This window comes from Ranitomeya variabilis, chromosome 3, assembly GCF_051348905.1.
Source record: "Ranitomeya variabilis isolate aRanVar5 chromosome 3, aRanVar5.hap1, whole genome shotgun sequence".
Classification (NCBI taxonomy): domain Eukaryota; kingdom Metazoa; phylum Chordata; class Amphibia; order Anura; family Dendrobatidae; genus Ranitomeya; species Ranitomeya variabilis.
In genome coordinates, this window is record NC_135234.1 from 86795442 (window position 1) to 86812799 (window position 17358).

At 42.8% G+C, this 17358-nt stretch overlaps 1 protein-coding gene across 2 annotated transcripts in view; it reads left to right on the forward strand.

Moving 5' to 3' along the window:
• FAM222B (family with sequence similarity 222 member B) overlaps nt 1-17358 on the forward strand; it is a 173124-nt gene that overhangs the window by 37879 nt on the left and 117887 nt on the right. For both annotated transcript variants that reach the window (XM_077294338.1, XM_077294333.1), the window contains exons 2-3: nt 2436-2565; nt 2643-2741. The gene's annotated coding sequence lies outside the window, so the exon portion shown is untranslated. The remainder of the gene's footprint in view (nt 1-2435; nt 2566-2642; nt 2742-17358) is intronic.

Sequence of the window (17358 nt, forward strand, 5' to 3'; positions counted from 1 at the left end):
GGGGACACACAGGGTTAATAGCAGCGGTAACAGAGTGCGTAACACCGCGGCCCGTTACCGCTGCCATTAACCCTGAGTGAGCGGTGACTGGAGGGGATTATGGAGCAGGCGCCGGGCACTGACTGCAGGGGAGTAGGGAGGTACTAATCGGACTGTGCCTGTCGCTGATTGGTTGCGGCAGCCATGACAGGCAGCTGGCGAGACCAATCAGCGACGCGGGATTTCCGTGACGGAAGTTGAGGACAGAAAGACGGAAGTACTCATTACAGTAAATGGCTGCCCACTCTCCCCAGTCCCACAAGCTCGCTGCCTCGGGGTTATCCTTGACGCTGATCTCTCCTTCAAACCACATATCCAAGCCCTTTCCACTTCCTGCCGACTTCAACTCAAAAATATTTCACGAATCCGTTCATTCCTCAACCAAGAATCTGCAAAAACCCTAGTCCATGCCCTCATCTCTCGCCTCGACTACTGCAACCTCCTGCTCTGTGGCCTCCCCTCGAACACTCTCGCACCCCTCCAATCTATTCTAAACTCTGCTGCCCGACTAATCCACCTGTCCCCCCGCTATTCTCCGGCCTCTCCCCTCTGTCAATCCCTTCACTGGCTCCCCATTGCCCAGAGACTCCAGTACAAAACCCTAACCATGACGTACAAAGCCATCCACAACCTGTCTCCTCCATACATCTGTGACCTTGTCTCCCGGTACTTACCTACACGCAACCTCCGATCCTCACAAGATCTCCTTCTCTACTCCCCTCTTATCTCCTCTTCCCACAATCGTATACAAGATTTCCTTGCGCATCACCCCTACTCTGGAACCTTCTACCACAACACATCAGACTCTCGCCTACCATCGAAACCTTCAAAAAGAATCTGAAGACCTACCTCTTCCGACAAGCCTACAACCTGCAGTAACCACCGATCAACCAACCGCTGCACGATCAGCTCTATCCTCACCTACTGTATTCTCACCCATCCCTTGTAGATTGTGAGCCTTCGCGGGGTGGGTCCTCACTCCTCCTGTACCAGTTATGACTTGTATTGTTTAAGATTATTGTACTTGTTTTTATTATGTATACCTCTCCTCACATGTAAAGAGCCATGGAATAAATGGCGCTATAACAATAAATAATAATAATAATAATAATAATAAGTACCCCTTAGACAATTATATGTATATAGATATCTGTCATCTTTGAAGATACTTTAATCTTCAACTTGCTTTACTGTTCACAATAACAGTAATTTTGACCAGGGGTGCCCAACTTTTTACATGCAACTGTATGAGTATATTTGTCCTGCGACGGTGGATGGGTCCCCCGAGTATATTTGGCTTGCGATGCTGGGCGGGTCCTCCTAGTATACTTGGTCTGCGATGCCAGGCGGTTCTCCCACCTGGCATCACACTTTCAACTATATCAGCATCCTAGATTTAGATAAAGTTGAAAGCAATGATGGGAGCAGTGCGGGAACGGGCAGAGGTGAGTTTTTTTTTATTTAGAGAGATTATACTGTATGGAGCATTTTGTGGGGCCCATTATACTGTATGGAGCACTATGTGGGGCCCATTATACTGTATGGAGCACTATGTGGGGCCCATTATACTGTATGGAGCACTGTGTGGGGCCCATTATACTGTATGGAGCACTGTGTGGGGCCCATTATACTGTATGGAGCACTGTGTGGGGCCCATTATACTGTATGGAGCACTGTGTGGGGCCCATTATACTGTATGGAGCACTGTGTGGGGCCCATTATACTGTATGGAGCACTGTGTGGGGCCCATTATACTGTATGGAGCACTGTGTGAGGCCCATTATACAGTATGGAGGGCTGTGTAAGGATTACAGTTGGAGAATCATACTGTGATAGGGTCACCATTCTTTGCCTGAGGGATTGAAGAAGGGGGGTAAAGAAGGGTCATCATACTGTGTTTGGGGGCACTTTTGTTTGAATCTTACTTTATCTGTATTATTTAAGGTTTTTTATTCTTTGTTATTGCACATTTAAATTAGGCCATTGGGCCATATGCTTTTTACTGCTCATACATAACATTATATTATTCCAACATTTTATACGAAGATCTATTAATTAAAATGTACTTTGTTAGTTTGACAACCCCTTTAAGTTTGTTTCCATATTAAAAACATTTGATAAGGAAAAACTTCTTCATTTGTAGACTTTTTTTTTTTTTTTTAATATATATAAATATTAAGGTTAGCTGAAGACTTTGTCCAAGCTTTAAATTGTGTCCCTCTGTATTTGAGTTTGACATCCCTGGTTTAGGATATTTCTGGTCGAGGTTTAAATGTTTTGTATTTTATGTTGTAAACGTTGGTAATTATCATCTTGATGGCTTCTTTGTGCTTGATTAGTAAAAACAAGTATAATAATGTAATAATTATTCTTTGCATCTTTGTATCATTTCATAGATCATCAATTCCAGACACATTGGACTTTTTATTAAGGGAAACCTCAAAGGAGACTCAACCACTATGCATCCCTAAGAAGGGTGAACGATGCCCCCCTCCAGCTCTTCAAAAGCACTGTGAAAATGAGGCAGTAAGTAGAGAGAGAATATCAAGCTCTAGTATCCTACCTGTGTGCTTGTTCTCGTTTTTTTTGTGTGTTTGTTTCAGATTCTCTGAAAATTGACAGTCTCTCCCTGCTGATCTAAAAAGCCTTACACGACCTGCTGTCGCACCTTCTTCTCTGCAGGAGCCATCACACATTGAGAGGTAAAATACAAAATGGCAGACCAGAGGGAGAAAATATCCCATTAAAAACAATATAGCCTTTATTTGTATTTCTCAGCTTAAAGGGAATCCGCCGCCAGGTTTTTGCTATTTAATCTGAGAGCAACATAATGTAATGGCAGAGAGTCTGATTACAGCAATGTGTCACTTGCTCAGCAGTTTGCTGTAGTTTCAATACACTCAGTGTTTTATCAGTAGGATATTATCATTAGAGGACTAGGTCTCACATGCAAGCCAGTCCAGCTTATCTTTGCAACTCCGCCCCCACCACAGATTGGCAGTTTACTGACTCTGTACACAGGAAGCTGCCAATCAGGGGTGTGGGCTGGGCTATTGTTGTGAATTTGGATTCTGGGCTCCCCCGGTGGCTACTGGTGGAATTGAACTGGTGTCTTCATCTTCTCTGTTCACCTGTTCCCATCAAGATGTGGGAGTCGCTATATAACCTTGCTGCTCTGTTAGTTGCTTGCCGGTCAACAATGTTATCAGAAGCCTCTCTGTGCTTGTTCCTGCTCCTAGACAACTACTAGATAAGTTGGACTCTTGTCCATCTTTGTTTTTGCATTTTTGTTCCAGTTCACAGCTGTAGTTTCGTTACTGTGTCTGGAAAGCTCTTGTGAACAGGAATTGCCACTCTGGTGTTATGAGTTAATGCCAGAGTTTTAAAGTAATTTCTGGATGGTCTTTTGATAGGGTTTTCAGCTGACCATGAAAGTGTCCTTTCTGTCTTCTGCTATGTAGTAAGTGGACCTCAAATTTGCTAAACCTATTTTCATACTACGTTTGTTATTTCATCTTAATTCACCGCCAATACATGTGGGGGGCCTCTGTCTCCTTTCGGGGTATTTCTCTAGAGGTGAGCTAGGACTAATATTTTCCTCTGCTAGCATTATTTAGTCCTCCGGCTGGTGCTGGGCATCTAGAATCAACGTAGGCATGCTACCCGGCCACTGCTAGTTGTGTGTTAGGTTTAGTTCATGGTCAGCTCAGTTCCCATCTTCCAAGAGCTAGTTCCTAGATATGCTGATGCTATGTTCTCTTGCCATTGAGAACATGACAGGCTATGCTCAGATCAGCATTTTGACCACTGCTCCATCTACAGCAGAGATAACAGGATTCTATAAAAACTGCACCAAGCAGCCCAGTAAGTGACACATCACTAGAATCCGAGTCTCTGTCTCTACATCATGCTTCCCTCAGATTACATGGCAAAAACTTTTAAATGGAATATATGTCAGATATTTATGGCTTATTCACAGGATTTGCCATGAATGTCTTATTAGATGTGGGTCTTGCCCCCGGAATGGGATAGGATCAGGCAGGTGACAACGCAGATCAAGGATTTGCTTTGGACAAAAGACACCACCTGCATAGAGATTGTACATTACCCAATTTTCGCGCAATACTCCAATTTCTGCCCACACTGTAAGGCTACGTTCCCACAATCAGGAAGTAGCAGCGATTTGACATTCTGCAGCTCGTAAAAACCCGCACGCGGGTGAGTATACACAGCATGAAGTAGAAGCACAGTGGGTGTGGGATTTCTATGAATCACATCCACTATGCTTGTACTGTACAACGCATCGCAAGTGCGCTCCGTCCAAAACTCTGCTATTCCTGATCGTGGGCACTTACCCTTAAAACTATCGAGAGGCCGGTAATCCGGAACATGCTTTCCTAGGATCGCTTGTTTCCCTATTATCAGTTTGTCTGAACAGGCTGTCAATAACTCAATGCATGACCAAAACGTTCATTGGGTAAGATGATTTTTAAAGTAGATAAAAAAAAAAAATAGCTCTCGGCAGCACATCGCCTCTTTTTAAACAGGATATGTGCTGCTGAGAACATAATGTTTCATGTGCTTAGAACAATTAACAATTAGTGATGAGCGAACGTGCTCGGATATCGTGTTATCAGAGTGTCTTTGGCGTGCTCAGATAATATGTTCGAGTCCCCGTGGCTGCATGTTTTGGTGCTGTTCGACACATGCGGGGATTGGCTAACAAACAGTACCATACTGAATCAGATGGTAGAAAAGAGTCTATCCATTAACCCACCATCCCCCTTCTAGCATAGACCAGACAGGGACACTTTAATTGTAATAGTTGTCAGGATTGTTTTGTGGGTGTGTTATTATTTTATTAGTTTTTGTTGAATTCATTAAAAATATGCTAAATGCATTTGTGAGGATATTTATATGGTGCGTCCCGGGGTGAAAGCTGTAATATGCCGGCTATGGACAATGCTTTATCAATATACAATTCATCTTCATAAATGTCTCAACGTATAAATAAATGATTGGGGGATGATACAGAATGAATTGTAACGCAGCCTTCTTTTTTTTGTATAAGAGACAATTCAGGGCATTTCTTAATAACGGTCTAAAATTTAGTTTTATACAATATTTTTTTATACCTTAAGTTGCTGTATGCACTGAGCTGTACAGAGACATTGTATCTCTGTGGCTGAGCACTATGTACAGTGGAATGTTAAAAGTTTGGGCACCTCTGGTCAAAATTACTGTTATTGTGAACAATTAAGCAAGTTGAAGAGCAAATGATCTCTACAAGGCCTAACGTTAAAGATGACACATTTGCTTTGTATTTTAGGCAAAAAAAAATTTTTTAAATATTTAAATCTTTTACAATTTAAAAATTACAAAAAGAGAAATATGTAACTTTTTTTTTTCCTAAAGTGCAAAGTAATGCAATGTGTCATCTGTAACTTTAGGCCTCTTGGAGATTATTTCTAGTGATGAGCGAATATACTCGTTACTCGAGATTTCCCGAGCACGCTCAGGGGTCGTCCGAGTATTTTTTATTGCTCAGAAATTTAGTTTTCATCGCCTCAGCTGAATGATTTACATCTGTCAGCCAGCATAAGTACATGTGGGGGTTGCCTGGTTGCTAGGGAATCCCCACATGTAATCAAGCTGGCTAACCGATATAAATCATTCAGCTGCGGCAATAAAAACTAAATCTCCAAGCAGTAAAAAATACTCGGAGGACCCCCGAGCATGCTCGGGAAATCTCGAACAACGAGTATATTCGCTCATCACTAATCATTTCATCTTCAACTTGATTAGCGGTTCACAATAAGGCCGCGGTCACACTACAGCGTAATACGGACGAGTGCTAAGCGATAAAATATCGTATAGCACTCGGACCAATGTTAATCTATGGGGCAACTCCCATCATCCATTTTTTCTCGTCCGTATTATACTTGCGAGTGAAATCGTGCCATGCTGCGATTGTCCGCGTATCTCAGCCGAGAAACGCCAATGCAAGTCTGTGGGTGCGAGAAAAAATCGCACAGCACACTGACCATGCGTGTGACTTGCGAGATATTCTCAGGCATTGGGCAGGTGACAGGAAATTGGCTCAGCCATTATTTGCTCACTTTGCAAGTGTGTGAGAAAATCTCACCATATGGATGACACACGGATACTTTTTTGAGGAAAAAACGCATCCTGGCATTGCACACGGATGACATACGGATCACCATAAGTAGAACATTTGTGCGATTCTCTGCAGACAAAATTGGACAGATTTTTTATACATTGTGTGTGACTCCTGCCTAAGGCTGGGTTCACATTGCATTTTAGGTGTCCGATAGACAGACTACGTTACACCACGGCATAACGCGGTGTAACACAGTCCGTTAACACCGCCAGTCAGTCCATTATCGGACGCATCGCTAGCGCACGCACACAATGGGAGTGCGCTAGCGATGTGCCGTCATTGAGTGACGGACTCTGGGACGCGGGCTGCAGCGCTTCCGGGTCCGTCACCCTAGCGCAGATAGAGCATCTGCTAGCTCTATCTGCGCTAGCGCGATGTCATGTCGGCACTTGCGTTAACAGCAGCCCGCTACTGCATGTGTTGAATGGGCTGCTGTTAACGCAGTGTGAACCTAGCCTAACAGTAATTTTGACCAGGGGTGCCCAAACTTTAACATGCCACTGTACATAGCTGTTCTCCCTTAAAAGCATTATCTTCAGAATAACATGGCACAAATCCTGGAATGTGAAAAACAATTGTATGTCTCAGATTTAATGTGTACAGTTTGGCACAATAGACTTGGGTGCCATGTCTGGTAGACTATCGGTGCCGTGCTGCCGATCGGTGTAATGGACAATTTGTAAGTGTGTGTAGAAGGCCTTAAAGAGTAACTAAACATTGCTATGTTGTAGCTCTTCAAAAGCACTGTTTATAGTGGAGGTCCAAGTCCTATGATGCCCAAAAATTACTGAAACTACTGTTTGAGTGGTGAAATTATGAATGAGTGTTCCTAGGAAAGAACGCTCTGCCGTGCCGTCTAAGCGGGCTGGAGATCACTCGATTGACTGAGCAAAATGCTCAATTGTAGGGTGAGATGATCTTTTCTCGGCAGCTCATGGTTCTGTATAAACAGGAAGTGCACTGCCACGATCAATGGCAGCCTACGCGCACTCAACGAACTCTTCAGATCATTCAGTGCACATCATTAGGCGTGGTCGGCCTTTCTAAATGGGCTATTAAATGAACGCCAAGCTGTAAATATCTACAGATCAGCATTTGTTTAATGATGCAAGTTGGGTGGCGTAACGCGCCTCAACCACTAATTGCTGGGGGTCTTCTTTCTTTGGCCTGCAGATTGTCCCACAGTAGTGACCCCAAGCGAGCCGCTGTAAACTGTGGGACAACCTGGCAGCAGATAATTTTAATGGCACCGCAGCAGGATTAACTAATAGGCTGTCCGTGATCTAAGGAGTAACATCTTTCCTTGTGGAGAGTGACAAGTGACATGACCGGTCCTCCAATTCGAGAGCCTCTTTTTAGCTGCTCTCCGCTCTCACTGATAGATGAGGGTCCTGAATGGATGATTATTTTTTTTAATCAAAATTTCTTAAAGGGTTTGTACACTTTATTCCCAATGAGTATGCCAGAGACAGGCGAATACTGTGCCTGGACATCTCGGCCAATCCCATGGAGCATGCATGGGGGTCCTCAGAGCCTGGTTGTTGAGATTGATAATGTGGGTCCTGTTGGCGAGACCCCCATTGATTAGCAAGGTATCCTTTATCCTACAAATTAACTTCCAATCCTAATACAAACCCTTGAGGCTAAGTTCACACTGGGTGTTTTTTTTTTTATACTTTTTTTAATGCTAATTTTCAGCTGCTTTTTACAGTACCAGAAAAGCCTATGAAATGTCAAAAATCTCATGCATACACATTGTTTTTTGTTTTTTTTCTGTCATCAGTATTTTGTGCTTTGCTTGTTGTTGTTTTTTTTTTGTTTGTTTTAACATAGAGCATGTCATATCGTATAGCGTCTTATCATTTTTCACCATTGAATTAAATATTAAAAAAAGCACCAAAAACACCACCAAAATGCTGCAAAACCTGCGTCTTTCCTGCCAGAAAAAAAAAAAAAACGCAGCAAAAATGCTCAGTATGAGCTAAGCCTAAAAAGGGCATTTTGGGCTTGCCGTGCACACAAAGTATTGAGTTCGGAATTTTTCCATGATTTTCTGGTTTTACATATATCGGTACAGATGTGATCAGAATCGTTATTTTTCAGTCGTCGGACGTTCTGTTTTTATGTATGCCGAGGGCCAGGAGCACCAGCGTGTAAGACCCGGGCAGGGTTGGTATGGCTGGTTGAATGCTTGATTTCTGTAGTCGGTAGCATGCGCTGAATGTTCCAGCCCGGGCAGAGACTGATTGATGTAAAAGGTGCAAATGGTTTTTCTGTAGGAAGCTCTCAGTGGGGAGATGTCTGCGCCCGGGGACCGGTGCCCATGAGTCAGCCAGCATATTGATGAAACGATCTTATCTCTGGGGTCTTTTCACACAGTTCAGCTTGGCCTACCATGAGGCCTAATCGCAGAGCGAACAAAGATAAAATTAATTAGCTCCTGTGCTGAATATTCCGCCATGGAAAGAGTCTGCCTGCAATATGTTCTGTAAACTTCGTTTTCACAATGCAGCGTAGAGAAATACACAACCAGATGCAGACATGAGACGAGACGGAGAAAATGCAATTTTCTCTATGGAAGGTGTAGCTGACTCCCAATAATCTAAATCCCTAAACATTTACCAAATTACTTTTTGTAATCTTACTTGAGGTTTAAGCTTTGCAAAACGACATTGCACAATGTAAAACTAACAAGCCTGTTAGACGTGCCATCTGCAGCTTCTGCCTCCTCCCATAGGCTTGGATTTATCAGATTTTTACATTCACTTGATAGCAACATGATTTAAGTACAACATACAGTAACTATATTAGATCCTTTTATTTATTTTTATTTTTTTTTGTATATCGACATGATGTTTTTCTATTCATGCATATTAAGTGAATTGAAAAAATTAGGTTAATAGCACTGAAAGTCAAAAATAATCAACGTAATCCACTTTGTCGTGTGGGTGGAAGGTCAAGCTAGCTGGATATGCAATAATTTGGTCATTAATTTTGGTTGGATTGTTGTAAGGGAAATAAAGCTTGTCCTACATTGTTGAAACTGGTCATTTTACAGGTTCTTCGAAGTGAGGCGAGTGTTTGGCGGCACATCCAATTTCATCACCATGGATAAATACATTAGAAAGAGACTGTACTTGCAACAAAGTTTGCATAAATCAATAGTACAGGCGATTTATAAGAAACTTTGTAATGTATCTTGGCAGAGAAATCCAATCTCTTCTCCTCCCCCACCTCCTGAGCTCGCCATCCACTGTGAAAAAGCAGATCAAGCCTATCTTTCTTAGAGGAGACTGCAGGTGTCATGTGACTCATCCCATTATCCTCTATGGAGAGGGGAGTAAGCAGCAATCAGAAAAGCATCATGCAGAGCTCTGTAACAAGTGTTGTACCTCACATCAGAGGTTGATTCAGATCAACACAGCTGAGCTCTGCTGTATAATGTCCTCCATGTTACTGCAGCTTGGCTCTGAGAGCTAAAAGGTGAATGAAGAGCAGGCATTCCCCTCTCTGTGCCTCTGGGAGAGATCACTGCAGCTCGTCTTCTGCCCCATCTCCCAGTAGATTGCAAGTTACTGATGGAGCTTGCAGAGGGGAAAAGTGGTATGAATTCAGGACATAAGTCACACAGTGGTCAGGGTTCTGCCCGTTAAATTAAAAATGACAAGGTTAAATTACTGTTGTCACTTTAATAAGCTGTAATACTCTGTTAGTGACGTCTAATCTGGTATAGCACAATCTGGTGCCGTTTAGTTATATTACATGTTGTTTTTCTGTAAAGCAGTCGGTTGCATTGTGGGAGAAATTAAACATGCTGGGTTAAGGTACTTTTGATCCAGAAGTTTTCCAGTTACGTGTGTGTGTGTCTTGTTTCCTGCATTATCGTACTTGAATTCCATTATCCTGCACAAAGTATATCTGTTTTACCACTGTACATCTGTTGATAAGTAAACAAGTTAGATTACAGAGAACGGTCTGCTTATTTTGGAAGACAAAAGAGGTTTATGTGGTATGTCAGATTGCACACCATGAGAACATGTAAGAACACAAGCCGTCAAATAGTATTATTCCTCATGTACACACACAGGAAAGCTTATTCTGAATAGTTACTTGAAAGCACAGTTTCTTTAGAGAGAGGCCCAGATTCCAACAATGTATCACTTAGTTTACTGGATGCAACAGTTGTGATAAAATCTCTGTTTTATCTACTGCAGAGCTTGCAGTTCTCTGAATGCTGAGCCCTGCATAACCCGCCCACACCACTAATTGACAGGTTTCTGTGTACACTGTGCATAGGGAAAAACCTGCCAATCAGTGATGGCAGAGTTACACGGAGCAGTTGACTAGGAGGCATGAGACACCTAGTCCTGTAATGATGATCTGCTGATAAAACACGGATTTGCAACAGCACACAGCCCAGTAAATGACACATCGCTGGAATAGAGGTCTCTGCCCCTACCTACATCATTCTGCTCTCAGATTACATAGGAAAAAACCTGCCAACAGATTTTCTGTAAAATGGTCCTGTTATGAGGTCAAGAGTAGCCAATTTGTGCTCTTATTTTATTAACCCTGCTCCCCTTAATTTTCTGTTTTTGTTTGTCTTTCAGAAATATGGGCTTTTTATTTGCAATTTTTTACAGTTTTTACCAATGGGGTGTTGCTCACAGGATTCTCTGGGGGTGAGTCGATAAACTGCTCTGCATTATTATCCATGAGCAACACCCCCTGGTAAACACTATAAATAATAGCCCTAAAATTAATGACATTTTAAATTAAAAAAATATTTTTGACCTTGTGAAGGGTTTTCTTTAAGTTCTGTCGTTCATTGGACATTTTATATAGCTTTTACACCTTGTATAATTTCTTCTGGTAATCAGCACAGTTTGGTGGTGGTGTTTTAGATTGCATGGTTTTTACAGCTGAAACACAGTAATGTTTTTCTGTGTGTTTTATCTTGTAAAATTTGCAATGCCCAAAGCTGCCACAATTTGCATGTTTTTTTTTTTAACGTGATCTTTTTCTGTACCAAAATAAGAACACAAAAAGTTTTAAAATAAACATAAAATTATCTGCTCAAACCTCTATTTGTGCAAGCCAATTAGTCTGAGGAATAGGGGAGAATGGGGTGGCAATATTTAAAGGGGTATTCCCATCTCCAAGATCCTATCCCAATATGTAGTAGGTGTAATAATATAAGCAAATACCTCCAATTAGAAATATAGTATAGTTTTTCTGATTCGCTACGTCTTTTTCTCATGTGCAGGCCATTAGGTATCCATGGTTACGATCAATAACAACTAACTATCCTTATATCAATGGTCGTAACCATGGACACCCAAGTTCCTGCAATACCTGCACATGAAGAAAGAGACAAAGCGAATCCGAAAAACTATACTATATTTCTAATTGGAAGTATTTGCTAATATTTATTATTATTATTATTATTATTATTACACCTACTACATATTGGGATAGGATCTTGGAGATGAAAAGCTCACAGACACACAAAGAGGACTTAAAAATACTCCAGAAAATTGACAAAAAAATCACAGAGAAAAAAGCAGAGATGGTTACCTGCTGAAGCCTCCAACCAAATGCACCAGCAGGGCGCATCGGACCCGATTAATGATGGCAACAACACAGGTGCAAAAAATACCGATGAAACAACCACTTTCAATCCAGTGTTGGCTGTTTGGCATTAGTGCACAAAAAGATAAGCGATAATAGTCTGTATGTGGCATTGTTCACACAAGCAATGCAGAGCATCTGGTCTACAGCCTATTACTAACGCACATACAATATAAACTAATACCTTACATACATTGATATGTGTTTTTTTTGCACTTTATCTTGCAGGGCGCAGTCGGACCAAGATGGCTCTGTAAACTGTAGGCCTCTATTCACACAGCATGCATTTTGTAGCACTGGGCAGCCCGCCTGTATGTGCGTTAGTAATAGGCTGTAGACCAGATGCTCTGCATTGCTTCTGTGAACAATGCCACATACAGACTATTATCGCTTATCTTTTTGTGCACTAATGCCAAACAACCAATACTGGATTGAAAGTGGCTGTTTCATCGGTATTTTTTGCACCTGTGTTGTTGCCATCATTAATCGGGTCCGATGCGCCCTGCTGGTGCATTTGTTTGGAGGCTTCAGCAGGTAATCATCTCTGCTTTTTTCTCTGATTTTTTGATCTTGGACATGGGGATTGCCCCTTTAAATCTCCTTAAAGTTTTTATGTTATGGAGCATTTACGCTGCTGTAAATCCTGAGTTTTGTAAACAGGGTCAGCAACATCATTTCATAAATTAAATAAAAAAAAAAAAAAAAAAAAAAACTAATTAGCTTTTGAACATAAAAATCTAAAATTGTCATCTCCCTGCCAGCTGGTGCATACATGCTAATTGGATTGCCATGATTTCTAAAAGTTGTTGCAAGTGGGCATTTCTTAGTAGATGTGAGGAGCAAGTTTATCTTCCGGTGATTAGCAAACAGCATGACTAATTCTCAGTGCAGATGCAGTCAGACTGAATGTCAATTACTAGGAGACCTTTTGCAAATCATTAAAAGGAATTTTCAGGTTCTTTAGGCAAGTCAAACGTACGCTCAGAGGTCGCTGTAACTGGAGGCTAATTACGGGTGTAAATCAATATTCTGGTGCAGTACCCCCTCCTGGTCTGGTGTCCCTGCATTGTGTGGGCTGTATGTTGTAACTATTGGTGGTATTATCTGCACTCCACTGCGTCTATGGGATGATTTACATCGTCTCGGGCTTGTGTTGTGGTGTTTGTGGACTGTCGGTTGTGAGCCCATGAGAAATGGATCTTTCACAAGAAAGTTTGTAGTAATATGCAGAGGTGTATGTAGGTTTTCTGGTGCCTGGGGCAAGAATACAGTTTGGTGCCCACCCTGCCATGCACATATGCGATTTGCACACTTAGTCACGTGCCGACGAGCTGCTCGCTCTAATTCAATGTTCAGTGAAAAACTGAGAGAAGCAGAAGAGAAGCTCGTTCTCCCGTAACAGCGTAAGTATGAAAATCGCATGAGTGACGCGGCCATGTGATGACTGCTGGAACCTGCAGAGCTGAATCCTGACACTGATGATATTTCAGGCTGTTAGGATTGGCTGCAGGTATTCATTTTATAATTAACAGGAACGTCCATGTTTGGGATGAAAATCTGCTGTCACTATAGGCGACTGCAGCTTCTGAATTCTCACAGTGCATGCGCTGCACACTTTTAGGATTCTTCCTTGTACACGTATGTGATTTGGATACTTCTGGCCACATTCCGACTAGACATGCCCGGCCTCGCTCAATTCACGATCATTGAGTGAGGCCACACATGTCTAGTCAGCACGTGACCACATGTGAGCAAATCACCGGCACCAGAGAATCCTGACAGCGTGCAGTGCGCACTGTGAGAAGTCAGAAGTCTGCAGTCACATAGAATGACTGCAGACTCATTACAAACCTGGACATCCCCTTTAATATTTCTAACATAAATAAAAATATGAGAATTCGTTAGAATCACTAAAAAAAACATTTACATCCAGGTACCTTTATAGATGACTTTGTCTCTGGAGTTGTGCTTTTTTTTTTTTCTTCATTTTGTCCAGACTCCATGAGTTTTCTCATCCACAGCTGTCTCTGCGGACTTCCATCTTCTCCAGTCTCCTGCATCACATTCCCACTCGACGCCCTTAAAGATAAGTGTCATTATAATGCTCCCAAATAAAAATCTGCCCTACACTGAGCCCCGCAATAAATAATTGCCCCTCACTATATTCTGTCCTCTCACACTGAGTCCCCCCTATAGGGCCCAGTCTCTAAACTGTGTCCCTCATCAACCCCCCCTCCCCCTTGGTATACTGTCACCTGCTGGCTGTTCCCTTACAACAAGGGTGGGGAATCTTTTTTTTTTTTTTTTTCTGCCAAGGGCCATTTGGATATTTATACCATCCTTCGGGGGCCGTACAAACTCCACCCACAAAGTGCATCCTGACTCTGGCACTGGTTTCAGAACGTAATCTTTCATTGCATGCCTTTCAGTGTTAAGTAGTGAACACTCTGTGTGTTTGTGTGTGTGTGTGTGTGTGTGTGTGTGCTAACAGAGCAAGAAGAAATTAATGAGCTGGTGGCAATCAAAATACACATGGAGCATCATTGTGTGGCCATTATATAGTATGGAGCATCATGTGTGGCCATTATACAGTATGGAGCATCATGTGTGGCCATTATACAGTATGGAGCATCATGTGTGGCCATTATACAGTATGGAACAAAATAGAGCAAAGTGTATGCATGAGAAATGGGATCACCACAACAGTTTAAAATTTATACAAAAAACATCTTTATTTTAGGAAACAAACACAACAACATAAAAACATTTAAAAAACCCCAAAATATGACCTGGGGTAAAGGGTCCATATAGATACCAGATAAATGCTATAATATTGCACACAACATTAAACAGCCTATGCACATTAATGTACAGATAACCAAACCACTATTCCCAGCATATGGGCATTATATAATACAGTATGATATTACACATCAAGTTATACACTCTTAAATAGAGGTTAACACTCCATACCATACCCCATGTATGAGGAACTGACAAGGAAGATGGTGAATGGAATACAAAATATACTAGACACCAAGCAGATCCCTAGACCCTGCTGTGCACTGACCTAAGGGTACTGTCACACAGTGCAATTTTGATCGCTACGACGGTACGTTTCGTGACGTTCTAGCGATATCGTTACGATATCGCAGTGTTTGACACGCAGCAGCGATCAGGGACCCTGCTGAGAATCGTACGTCGTAGCAGATCGTATGGAACTTTCTTTCGTCGCTGGATCTCCCGCTGTCATCACTGGATCGTTGTGTGTGACAGCGATCCAGCGATGCGTTCGCTGGTAACCACGGTAAACATCGGGTTACTAAGCGCTGGGCCGCGCTTAGTAACCCGATGTTTACCGTGGTTACCAGCGTAAAAGTAAAAAAAAAAAACGTACATACTCACCATCTGATGTCTGTCAGGTCCCTTGCCGTCTGCTTCCCGCTCTGACTGAGCGCCGGCCGGAAAGTGAGAGCAGATCACAGCGGTGACGTCACCGCTGCGCTCTGCTCTCACTGTACGGCTGCACTCAGTCAGAGCGGGAAGCAGACTGCAAGGGACCTGACAGACATCAGATGGTGAGTATGTACGGTTTTTTTTTTTTTACTTTTACGCTGGTAACCACGGTAAACATCGGGTTACTAAGCGCGGCCCTGCGCTTAGTAACCCGATGTTTACCGTGGTTACCAGCGTAAAAGTAAAAAAAAAAAACGTACATACTCACCATCTGATGTCTGTCAGGTCCCTTGCCGTCTGCTTCCCGCTCTGACTGAGCGCCGGCCGGAAAGTGAGAGCAGATCACAGCGGTGACGTCACCGCTGCGCTCTGCTCTCACTGTACGGCTGCACTCAGTCAGAGCGGGAAGCAGACTGCAAGGGACCTGACAGACATCAGATGGTGAGTATGTACGGTTTTTTTTTTTTTACTTTTACGCTGGTAACCACGGTAAACATCGGGTTACTAAGCGCGGCCCTGCGCTTAGTAACCCGATGTTTACCCTGGTTACCAGCGAACCTCGGCATCGCTCCAGCGCCGTGATTGCAAAGTGTGACCGCAGTCTACGACGCTGGAGCGATAATCATACGACGCTGCGACGTCACGGATCGTGCATCCCATGACTGCACACACAGAGCCCTCCCTCTTGTTGCCTCTCCACAGCACAGGTAATGGAAGCCAGAAGATTCTAGTGTTGGAGTCTGAAGGACCCTGTGATGATGTCAAGAAGAGGGAGGGCTCTGTGCTGCCATGTGATTCTCCAGCCCGCCCACTTCTGACATCATCACAGGTCCTCCTTGTGCACACTGCACAGCACTCAGCTCCAGCTCAGGAAGGTACCAGCGATCTCCTCTCCCCCAGATCCTTCTGCTGCTGCCTCCTCCTCCCCCGGACACACGGATCTCCCCAGCTGCTGCAGGAATCAGCGCTGAGGAATCATGTGTGTTGCTGCTTAAGTGCAGTATTCATTTGCTGCTCCTGGCTCACTGCTCAGCTGATAGGTGAGCGGGGAGTAGCTAATGAATATTCACTGCACTTAATCATCGGGACCACATGATTTCCCCAACGCTGATTCCCGGCAGTGGGGACATTTTTCTGCCTCCTGAAGTGGGATAACAGTGCGATCCCACTTGCTGCTGCCCCCCTCCCCACATGCTACATCCCTTCCATAAGACGCACCCACACTTTCCTCCCAAATTTGGAGGAAAAAAAAGTGCGTCTTATGGTAAGAAAAATACGGTATATTCTATATTGCAATGATGCAGTTCAAATTCTATGTATTCAATATTTGCAGACATTTTTAGCGCTTACAGAGGCTGCTGTATTCTTTTGCATATTATACAGTCTTGGCATCTTGCACCTGTTCACACTTGCTTTATTCTGTTCATCGGTGCTGGTAAGTTGTTTTTTTTTGTTTTTTTTTTGTAGATTTTGTGGAGCTCAGTTGTTGAGCTGTGTATAACCCGCCCACACCACAGCTTTGTGTGTACAATGTGTAGTGACAAAGCTGCTAATCAGTGCTGGGGGCATGGTTGGACTAGGAGGCACGTGCCAAGTTGTCCTGTAGTGGTAATCTCCTGCTGATAAAACACTGATTGTATTTAAACAAAAAACACAGTCTAGTAAACACATCGCCGTAATCAGGCTCTCTGTCACCTGCTGTGTAACACTGCCCCAGCACTGATTAGCTTTCTGACAGTCATTGGTTAGGGCAGGGTTATACAAAGCTCAGCATTCAGAGAACTGCTAGATCTGCAGCTGAAAAAATACGGTAAGGGTTTAAAAATTACAGCATGCAGCCCAGAAAGTGATTCATCGCTGAAATCTGGGTCTCTGCCACTACATCATGTTACTCTCAGATTACATAGCAAAAACCTGCTGACGTAAGTCCTTCTTAAAGGGAATCTATTTTTAATGGTAATTTTTATAGAAATTTTTCAAATTTTACAGGAAAAAAAAAATAATTTAGGTATTTTACATTTTTCACTATATCATTTATACATAGGTTAACA